Here is a 9,289-nt window from a genome sequence, read left to right as displayed (position 1 = left end):
TAACCACTTGTTTAAACTCGCTTTTCATGTCATGCATATTCTTTGTACCCAAAACAAAGCCCTGAAATGGTTAAACCGTTAATCTCTTGACCCACCTGTACCCAGACCTATAGTTCATTCTCCCCACATGTGATATAAAAGGTCAAAAGGATGCATTGCAAATCTGTAGTCGCTTGCTAATGCCATAAAGGAGAAACAGCTGTCACGACAAAAATCAGTAAATGGAAGAAGGAAGTCTGCATATTTTTTCAAGAGAAATTGACGAAAGAGGATCAGAAAAACTCAGATGGTATGAAGATACCTGCAAGAAACTTATTGATGCCACTAAGGCAATTGCTTTTTTAATGAATATATATATATATACATATATATATATATATATATATATATATATATATATATATATATATATATATATATATATATATATATATATATATATATATATATATATATATATATATATATATATACAGCTCTATGAGAACTGGTAAGCAACTCAGTGGCCTGGTAAAACTATTTTTGATATATATATATATATATATATATATATATATATATATATATATATATATATATATATATATATATATATATATATATATATATATATATATATAGGAAGATGATTAAACGATTATTTGAGAACTGGTAAGGGGTGAGGAATGAGAGATTTTCCAGGAAGGGCAATGTTATCCCACAACCTGTCTTTGTTATATATATATATATATATATATTTATATATTATAGTTTCAAATATATATATATATCGGAATAAGTAAATTTAGTTTATATGGCGCATCATTGCACTCTTATCAGCAGTTTCAATCGAAATAAGTAAATTAAGTTTATATGGTGCATCATTGCACTCTTATAAGGCGAGGTTACTTACACTCGTGACACCTCCCTATTCAAGTTGACATTCCATACCTTAAATCGGGTGGGAATGTGTACTAATACGTCAGCTCAACTGAATGAGTTATTATCTCTCCCAACATCCCCCTTTTAATCTTACTAAAATCTTAATAGTTCTGTTAGTCAATCAAGTGCAAATTATTTTTTTTATCACTTATAAAATGTATGTTATGGCAGAATATTGGGCTGCTGGAAATAAAATTATTCAATTTATCTTGTTGTTACTCTACTTCAGCATTATATCAAACTCAAAAATAAAAGTACTTGACAACTTAGTATATCATGAATCAGAATAACAACACAAAATAGGGTTAGAATATTGATTCTAAAATAATTGCTAAAATTAGTCATGCAGTTAATGATAAAGGTAACTTTTTGAAGTCAAAGTCATGCAGTTAATTTTCCTTGATGAGGCTGGAGAGTGAGGTGTAAGCAAAAGCATAGGTCAGGTTACAACTGATTTATTCATCTAAAACTCACAAAAGCCAAAAATCCTTGCGGGCCGCAAAGTAGGCTCAACCTTTGACAGATAGGGAAAAGGGATTAACTATAGGCAAACATACAATTATATAAGTGTAAAACATATGGCTGCGAAATATACGTACATAGATGAATGAATAGTATTCTGATACATAGACTGGTACAATATCAAGAAGGTGATTATAACAATGTCGGAAACATTAGTTGACAACATTGTCTCAAGATTTTGTGTTTTCTTTTGACCTCATGTCGAACGCATGGTTCGCATGCAGGGCTTTCTCCGAGGTGCTCTCTGAGTCATCGGCGAGTAGGCCGTATGAACATGTGTGATTCCCCCTTTCCCCCTTCCCAGGAGAAACCTATGTCTGTTGGCTGTGTCCAGCAGGTTTAGTCAGTGAAAGCCATGTTCTTCCGTCAACCATCATCTGGAATATTTTCAGTCATTGTATTAACCATCAGCCCAAAGAATACATACTTTATGTTCATTAAGTCTACAGGGATGAACGCTTTTCTGTCTGCTTGGTATGTCGTTTTTGCCGGTAACAATTTCTCTAAAACAGATGTCGTTCTTTTGGCTTTTGCTTTCTGGGAACACATCTGCTGGTAAATAGGGTAGCTGGTTCGTCATCATTGCTGCTTCATTCATTGTTGGATGAATGCTTGAAACAACATGCTGCCTACACTGTCTTCTGTATGGACCTCGTTGACCATGACCAAAAAATTCCTCCATGGGGTGCATATCAGTACTTTCACCAGATACTAGGCTTCCTGCCTCTGGATAGGTGATGAGTCAATGTCGTGAATGCGACAGCCTCTTGTTTATTTGTGTATGGTTCAAAACTTCACTCTCTTGTGGCATGCTGAAGGATGACTTCAGCTGATCCTTCACGATGTTGTATGTTTTTCTAGTTCCTTGAGCCATGCTCTTTATTTGTTCAAATACATCGTCTGACAGGAATTCGATGACTGTATCTGCTCCGTGTCGACGAGGTGATCTTCTTTGAGCAGAAAATCGTTTCTGCCCCAGAAAACCATGCTTCTGGGTGGTGGGGCATGAAGGGCAGCAATCGGATGGGGGTGGCTGCAAGGCTCTCGCTGATCATGTGGGGTTCATTGGTGTAATTGGTCATCTCTGCATCGGCCTCTTCGGGTCACTCTGGTGTCACCAAGTGTTGGCCAGGGATTTATTCATGGTTGACAGGGCCATAAATAACCTTTGACAGGTAGGGAAAAGGGATTAACTATAGGCACTGTTTCTTCAGAGGCATAAAATTATACAAGTGTAAAACATATGGCTTCCCCATGGTATTCCATAGACTGGTACATTATCAAGAAGGTGACTATAAAATCATCAGAAACATTCACTGAAAACATTGCCTTTAGATTTTTGTTTTCTTTGACCTCATGTCAACCGCATGGTTCGCGTGTGGTGCTTTCTCCAAGGTGCGCTGTAGTCATGGTGGGTAGGCTGTGTATGAAACTTGTGTGCCTACAAGATGGTACAATGAAGTACTCGTGGGCTTATGCTTGGTGATGCCAAATTGGCACTAACATCATGGGTGCCTAGTGGCACTAATCTAAGTACATGATACATACCCATGCATGTGGCTGCATGGTTTTGGGAGTCAGGGATTCGTGGATTATTACAAGGAAATGACAAAGGAAAATAAATGGCAGATGCAAGAGTAGGTAATGGTTGTTAAAGAAAATTTCACCATCAATATTCCAGGATTAAATGTGGCCATTTTCATAGGCAAGATTTGTTCTTTAGCCCAAAGGGTATCAAATTACAATGTTAGGGTCCAGTGGGCTTGGTGACGGTATTCACAGGGCAAGACTTCTCTGGCTGGAGCATCTGCCAATATCTACGGTAATGGCACTGTGCCATGTAGGCACTCACATGGTAAGGGCCTAATGGCTCTGTTATACACAATTTAAAATGTACCATGCTTTTGTAGGCATGAGAGGGAAGTCAAAGGACTTATATTACTGGAAGATCTGGCAATTTGCACTCTGCATTGGCAGAGTGGGAGGCAAAGTAAAAGTGAGGAAGCTGTTACAAGGCTTTACAAGGGGATTCATGAATGGGCAAAGTTTCCAAGAAAATATTAACTTAAGAGATTGGGAAAAAAATGATCAAAGTGGTAAAAGGAAATATTACAAGGAGTAATTAAATTACAAAGTTCTAAGGAAAATAGAGGTGCTAAATTTCATTGCAAGATAAAGGTGAGGCACTGTTCCAGAGGTACTAATGTGAGGAGAGCTCATCGACTCTTAGGCTACCTGGAGCTTCTATGCTGTTGACTTTTCTTCCTTGTCCCTCTCTGAGGTCTGTGTTTTGACATCGTAGGGGGACTTGGGGAGCCAAGGCCTGAGAAGATATGCGAGTGCTTCCTGCTCCAGCTTCTTTTACAGCCGAAGCAGGGGTATTCTTTGCAACCTCTACCATGAGTCATCGCAGTTCCTTGAGTTCATTGGCCAGTTGAGATATGGTAGAATCCTTACTCATATTTGTGCCTGCAGAGGACTGGGAAAGAAAGGAAGAGGTCATGGTGGCATGAGAGGCTTGCAGGTCACAATGACCAGCTCAGGCGCGGGTTGTGAAGCCGCACCTCTGGGGGAAATTCTGCTGTGGTCAGAGGAATCAGGAGGGGACCCAAGTATAAAATGGGTTGGCTCTCATACTGACACTGGTAGTGGTGGCAAGCCGGGCGAAGAGAGGGGACCTGGACTGGGCTCTCTTGGAGGAAGATCTATGGCATGCTCTAGCACTGGCAGTAAGGCAGGTCCAGGCACAGGTATTAATTCTGGAATTTCTTTGTCATCTGCAATGGATGGAACATGTCACTGTTCAGGACACTAGGTGGCACTGGCAGAGATTTTGCATCAAGTTTGAGATCTCCAGAAGGGAGATTCAATTTGTGCTTTGGCACTGGCACTGGGGCAAGGACTGGCACTATAAGTGAATTGGTTAAAAGCTTGTCGCTTGAGGTGGTCAGAGCTTGGTGCTGCTCAGGACACTCAGGTGGCACTGGCAGCAGGTTTAAGGTGGGTCGTTTGGGACTCTTAGAGTTTGATTGAGGTTTGGAGGGGATAGGACCCCTGGATTTTCGTGAATTAGGAGGGGACCGGAAATCCTGTTCCAGGAGGAGGTCATAGCCTCCAGGAAGGAAAGTGACTACTGCAAGAGCGCAGATTTTGAATCTGTGAGGTCTTGTGGGGAGAATCATCTTCATATGACTCATACCTTTGATTATGATAAGTTGATGCCTGTCAATGGTGGCACCATAGGGGACCTTATCTTTCCTTATAAGGGAGATTTGCATGTCAGTGTCGTCAAATGCTGTGATCTGGTGTGCGGGGTAGTTACCTCAAGGAGATGCCACAGATATGGGACCATCAGCTGGAGGGCCCAAGGTTTTAGGATTTGTAACTGCTAGGGTGATGGCGGGTGTATTTGTTCTATTAGGGCATTTTGCCCATAGGGTGGAGTGCCCATAAACCTTACAGGCAATGCAATAATTCTGGCTGTAATCTTTGCTTGGCACTGTCCCAGTGGAGGGAGCAGGCCTTTTGTTGTTAATCCAAGAGCCAGACGTGGCTTGTTTGGGCGTGGTCCCATTTGGGGACTTAGAGGGAGTCTGGCTGATTCTCAGTTTTGAAGCGGCACTGTTCAGTGGAGTGCCCTAATCTTTTACAATGGTCACATGTGAGCTTCTTTTGAGGGTGCCCATTCTTGGGCGTAGGTTGACATGAGGTGTGAGCAGGGGACAGATCTTATGACCTAGAGAGCTGATGTGAGGGTGGTATGTGTCTCAGCAGTCCACCAAACGACAGCACTTGACAAGCGTCTTTAGGGGATTCAGTACAGAGGTAGGTGGCAAGGGCAGGCAGGGTGTGGTAGAGGAAGTCCCCAACTTGGAAACACTCGAGGATGTCCTCTGCAGTGGGGATTCTAGCCACCTCTTAAGAGCCCTGGTCTTGTGGTACGCCCACTCGGACCAGGTCTGGCCTGCCTCCTTCGGTTGACCTCGCCAACGTTGTCTCCAGCGCTCAGGGGTAATCTTGTAGGCCTTTGTGATGGTCTGACGAACTCCTCAAGGTTTCTTTGCTCGTCTGGGGTGAGGAAACGGAAAGCAGCAATGCCCTTTCTGCCCAGATGCTTTCCCAAGATCAGTGCCACTTTGGTAGGAGAGGGCATGTAGATTAAGAGCACCTTCTCGATGTGGTCAAGACAGGCTTCGTGTTCTTCTTCATTCCAGGGCTGGATCAGGGTGTTAATGCTGCTGATAGTGGACTGGGGAGAGGTTGCAGCAGGTTTCGCAGTATTGAGTTGGGCAGTCTTTAGATCATGGGCCCTTTGCTTCTTCTCATCTCTTTCCTTTTCCTCCCAGGCTTCTTTCTCCTTTCATTCCCATTCTTCCTGGGGTTCTTTCTCATTTTTTTCTTGTTCTTCCTTTGCTCTTAATTATTCTTCCTTTTCCTCTCTCTCCTTTGCGGTGTTGGCCCTCTCTAGGACCCAGTTTTGCAGGCCTTTCCCTGCCAGTCCCAACCCCTTTCCAATGTTTGAGAACTGTTTGAAATCCTCAGCCTGCATGGTGCCAAAGTCCTGGGGCTCCAGTTAGAAAAAGGGCTCAGCTTGGATGTGGCTCTTGGCTTCATGTGTTGTTCCATAGAACGTAGGGTTTGTTCATGATAAACGACCCATGTCTTGTTCCATAGAATTTAGGCTCTGTTCGTGATGAATGATTCAAGTTTGTTCCATAGGACTCAACTGTTTGTTCGTGATGAGCACTTTTATTTTGTTCCGAAGAACTCAAGGGTTTGTTCGTGATAAACACTTTTTAACTTTGCTCTGAAGACCTCAAGGTTCTTTGTGTGCTGAACACTTTGATTTTGTTCTGAAGAACTCAAGAGTTTGTGCATGATGAATGTTTTTATGTTCCGAAGAACTCAAGGCTTTGTGCATGATGAGTGCTTTATCTTGTTCCGAAGAACTCAAGGTTTGTGCGTGATGAAGTGCTTTATTTTGTTCCGAAGAACTCAAGGGTTTGTGTATGATGAATGCTTTTATTTTGTTCTGAAGAACTCAAGGTTTGTGCATGTACCCAAGGTTTTGTGTGTGATGAATATTTTTATTTTGTTCCAAAGCACTCAAGGTTTGTGTGTGATGACCGCTTTTATTTTGCCTCGAAGAACTCAAGGTTTTGTGTGGTGAACACTTTTATTTTGCTCTGAAGAACTCAAGAGTTATGCATGGTGAACTCTTTTAATTTGGTCTGAAGAACTCAGGGTTTTGTGAGTCATGAATGCTTTTATTTTGTTCTGGAGAACTCAGGGTTTGTTCTTAATGAATGATTCGGGGTGTTCTGTAGAACATAGGGTTCATAGAATATGTACAATGTAGTAAAATATATAAAAAAATGTTCAGCATAAGTCTTAGGAGAGAGTGAGAAATGCTTGGGCTCTGGTGCGGGGAATAGAAGGCTTACACCCTACCTGCAGATGATTCACAGTGCACCTTGGAGAAAGCACCGCATGTGGACCATGCTGTCAACAAGAGGTCAGAAGAAAATCTTGAGACTATGTTTTCAGCAAATGTTTTCAATGATGTTATAGGCACCTTGATATTATACCAGCCTATGTATCAGAATACCATTCATTCAGCTCTGTGCATGTATTTCACAACCATATATTTTACACTTGTTTAATTGTATATTTGCCTCTGTGAAGAAACACAAAGACCTATAGTTAATACTTTTTCCCTACCTGTGTGAATTTTAGATGAATAAATCAGTTGTAACCTGACCTACACTTTTGCTAACACCTCACTCTCACAATGGTGACACCGGAGCGACCCGAAGAGGCCGATGCAGAGACAACTGATCATGCCAATGAAATCCAAATGATCAGCGAGAGCCTTGCAGCTGCCTCCATCCAATTGCTGCCCTTCACACCCCACCACACAGAACATGGATCTTCAGGGCAGAAATGATTTTATGCACAAAAAGATCACCTCATTGACGCAGAAAGCAGATGCAGTCCTCAAATTCCTGCCAGACAATCTATTTGAACAAATAGTAGCATTGCTCAAGGAACTAGACATCAAGTAACATACAACATCCTGAAGGACCAGCTAAAGTCATCCTTCAGCATGCTGCCAGCCCAGAGAGCAAAGAAGTTCCTGGACCACGTAGGGACACCAATAGGCGATGAGAGGCCATCACAAGTTGACTCATCACCTTACCATCCAGAGATGGGGAAGCCAAGTCATCATTGCATCTGGTGAGGGAGGTACTCTTCACCAAATTACGCCCCAGACAGTAGTCATGATGCCTAAAGCCTCCACCATGCCCATAGAAGAATTTTTGGCCAGCATCAGCAGCATGTTGTGATGACAAACCAGTTGTCCCCATCTGCAAGAAGCATTTTCCCAAAGGAAAGCAATCACGAAGAAGACAGGAAAACCTGGAAGGAGTCTCTTTCTTCATTTGGATATTTGGGGTGAATGCAAGGAAGTGCGACAAAGCCTGCATATTTAAAAAAAAAACACCCAGTAGGATTGCAGAAGCGACCCAACCATGCTAATGTCAGTGGGGGGCAGACAGGTGTCTTTGTAAGAGAAATTGTGGCTGCCCACTGCTGTCTTTCTTCCAGGTATGAGAGATACACAGAGATGTGCTTCTTCATTAGGGATGAAAGAACTGACATGGAATTATCAGTAGATACCAGAGTCTGCAGCAAGACCAGCAGAACAAATGAACCCCATCCCACCCCCCAACCTACAGGTCTCTACCACAAGTGGAGCCCCATTAACCATGTATGGGAGGCGGGAGATGAAAGTCAAATTCAAGGGACAAGACTACGACTGGTCCTTTATAACAGCAGACGTAATGATGGTGTTGTTAGGAGCAGATTTCCTGATGACGCAAAACCTCCTGGTGACATAGCAAGAAAGGAACTAGTCAGGAGATCCCCAAAGAATTCATCTCCTCAACAGCCCAGCAGATGTACAGTAACTTCAACAACAAGCAAGAAGAAGCACAAAGTTTGCCCTGTCGCACTAGAGGTCCCACCAGCAGAAATGAGAGATTTGTTGTGGGAGTATGAGGAAGTATTCAAGGACGACCTCAAGCATGACCTCACCAAACCAACAAAGAACAGAATAAAGCATCACATCCAGACAGAAGGTCCCTCAATACACTTAAAATTCTGATAGCTGGCACCGGAAAAACTTTCCTACGCAAAGAAAGTTTTCAAGGAAATTGAAGAAGCTGGAATATACCAGAGAGGATCCAGTCCATGGGCATCACCACTGCATATGGTGCCAAAAGCAGATGGAACATGGGTCCCCTGACGAAATTACTGATGGGTGAATGTCAAGAGAAAGCCTAACAGATTCCTGCTACCTAACATAGTGGACATAACGAATGAAATGAGTGAAGCAAGAATGTTCACCAAGATCGATTTGCCGAAAGGGTATTTTCAAGTACTGGCGGCAAAAGAGGATGTTGAAAAGACAGCAGTCATCCCCCCTTTGACACTTATGCATTCAACTACAGCTGTTTGGGCCTCTGCAACTTAGGGACAACATTCCAAACATTGGTAGATAAGATATTCAGGGACCTTCATTCTGTGTAGTATACGTGGACGATATACTAATATTCAGCCCGAACCTAAAGCAGCATATCAAACACATGAGAGAAGTGTTAAAAGCACTAAAAGAAAATGGGTTAATAGTGCTAGAAGACAAGTGTGAATGGGGAAGAAAACAGTAGGCACGGTGTTCCCCAGATCATCACCAGCGGCAGAGGTGTGAACTTTACCTTTATCCTGTGGAATGCCTTCTCCAACAGTTTGGGAACTAAGATAACGCACACCACTGCCTACAACC

The sequence above is a fragment of the Macrobrachium rosenbergii genome, chromosome 48, assembly GCF_040412425.1.
Source record: "Macrobrachium rosenbergii isolate ZJJX-2024 chromosome 48, ASM4041242v1, whole genome shotgun sequence".
NCBI classification, from domain to species: domain Eukaryota; kingdom Metazoa; phylum Arthropoda; class Malacostraca; order Decapoda; family Palaemonidae; genus Macrobrachium; species Macrobrachium rosenbergii.
Note: the sequence above shows the minus strand (reverse complement) of the source record.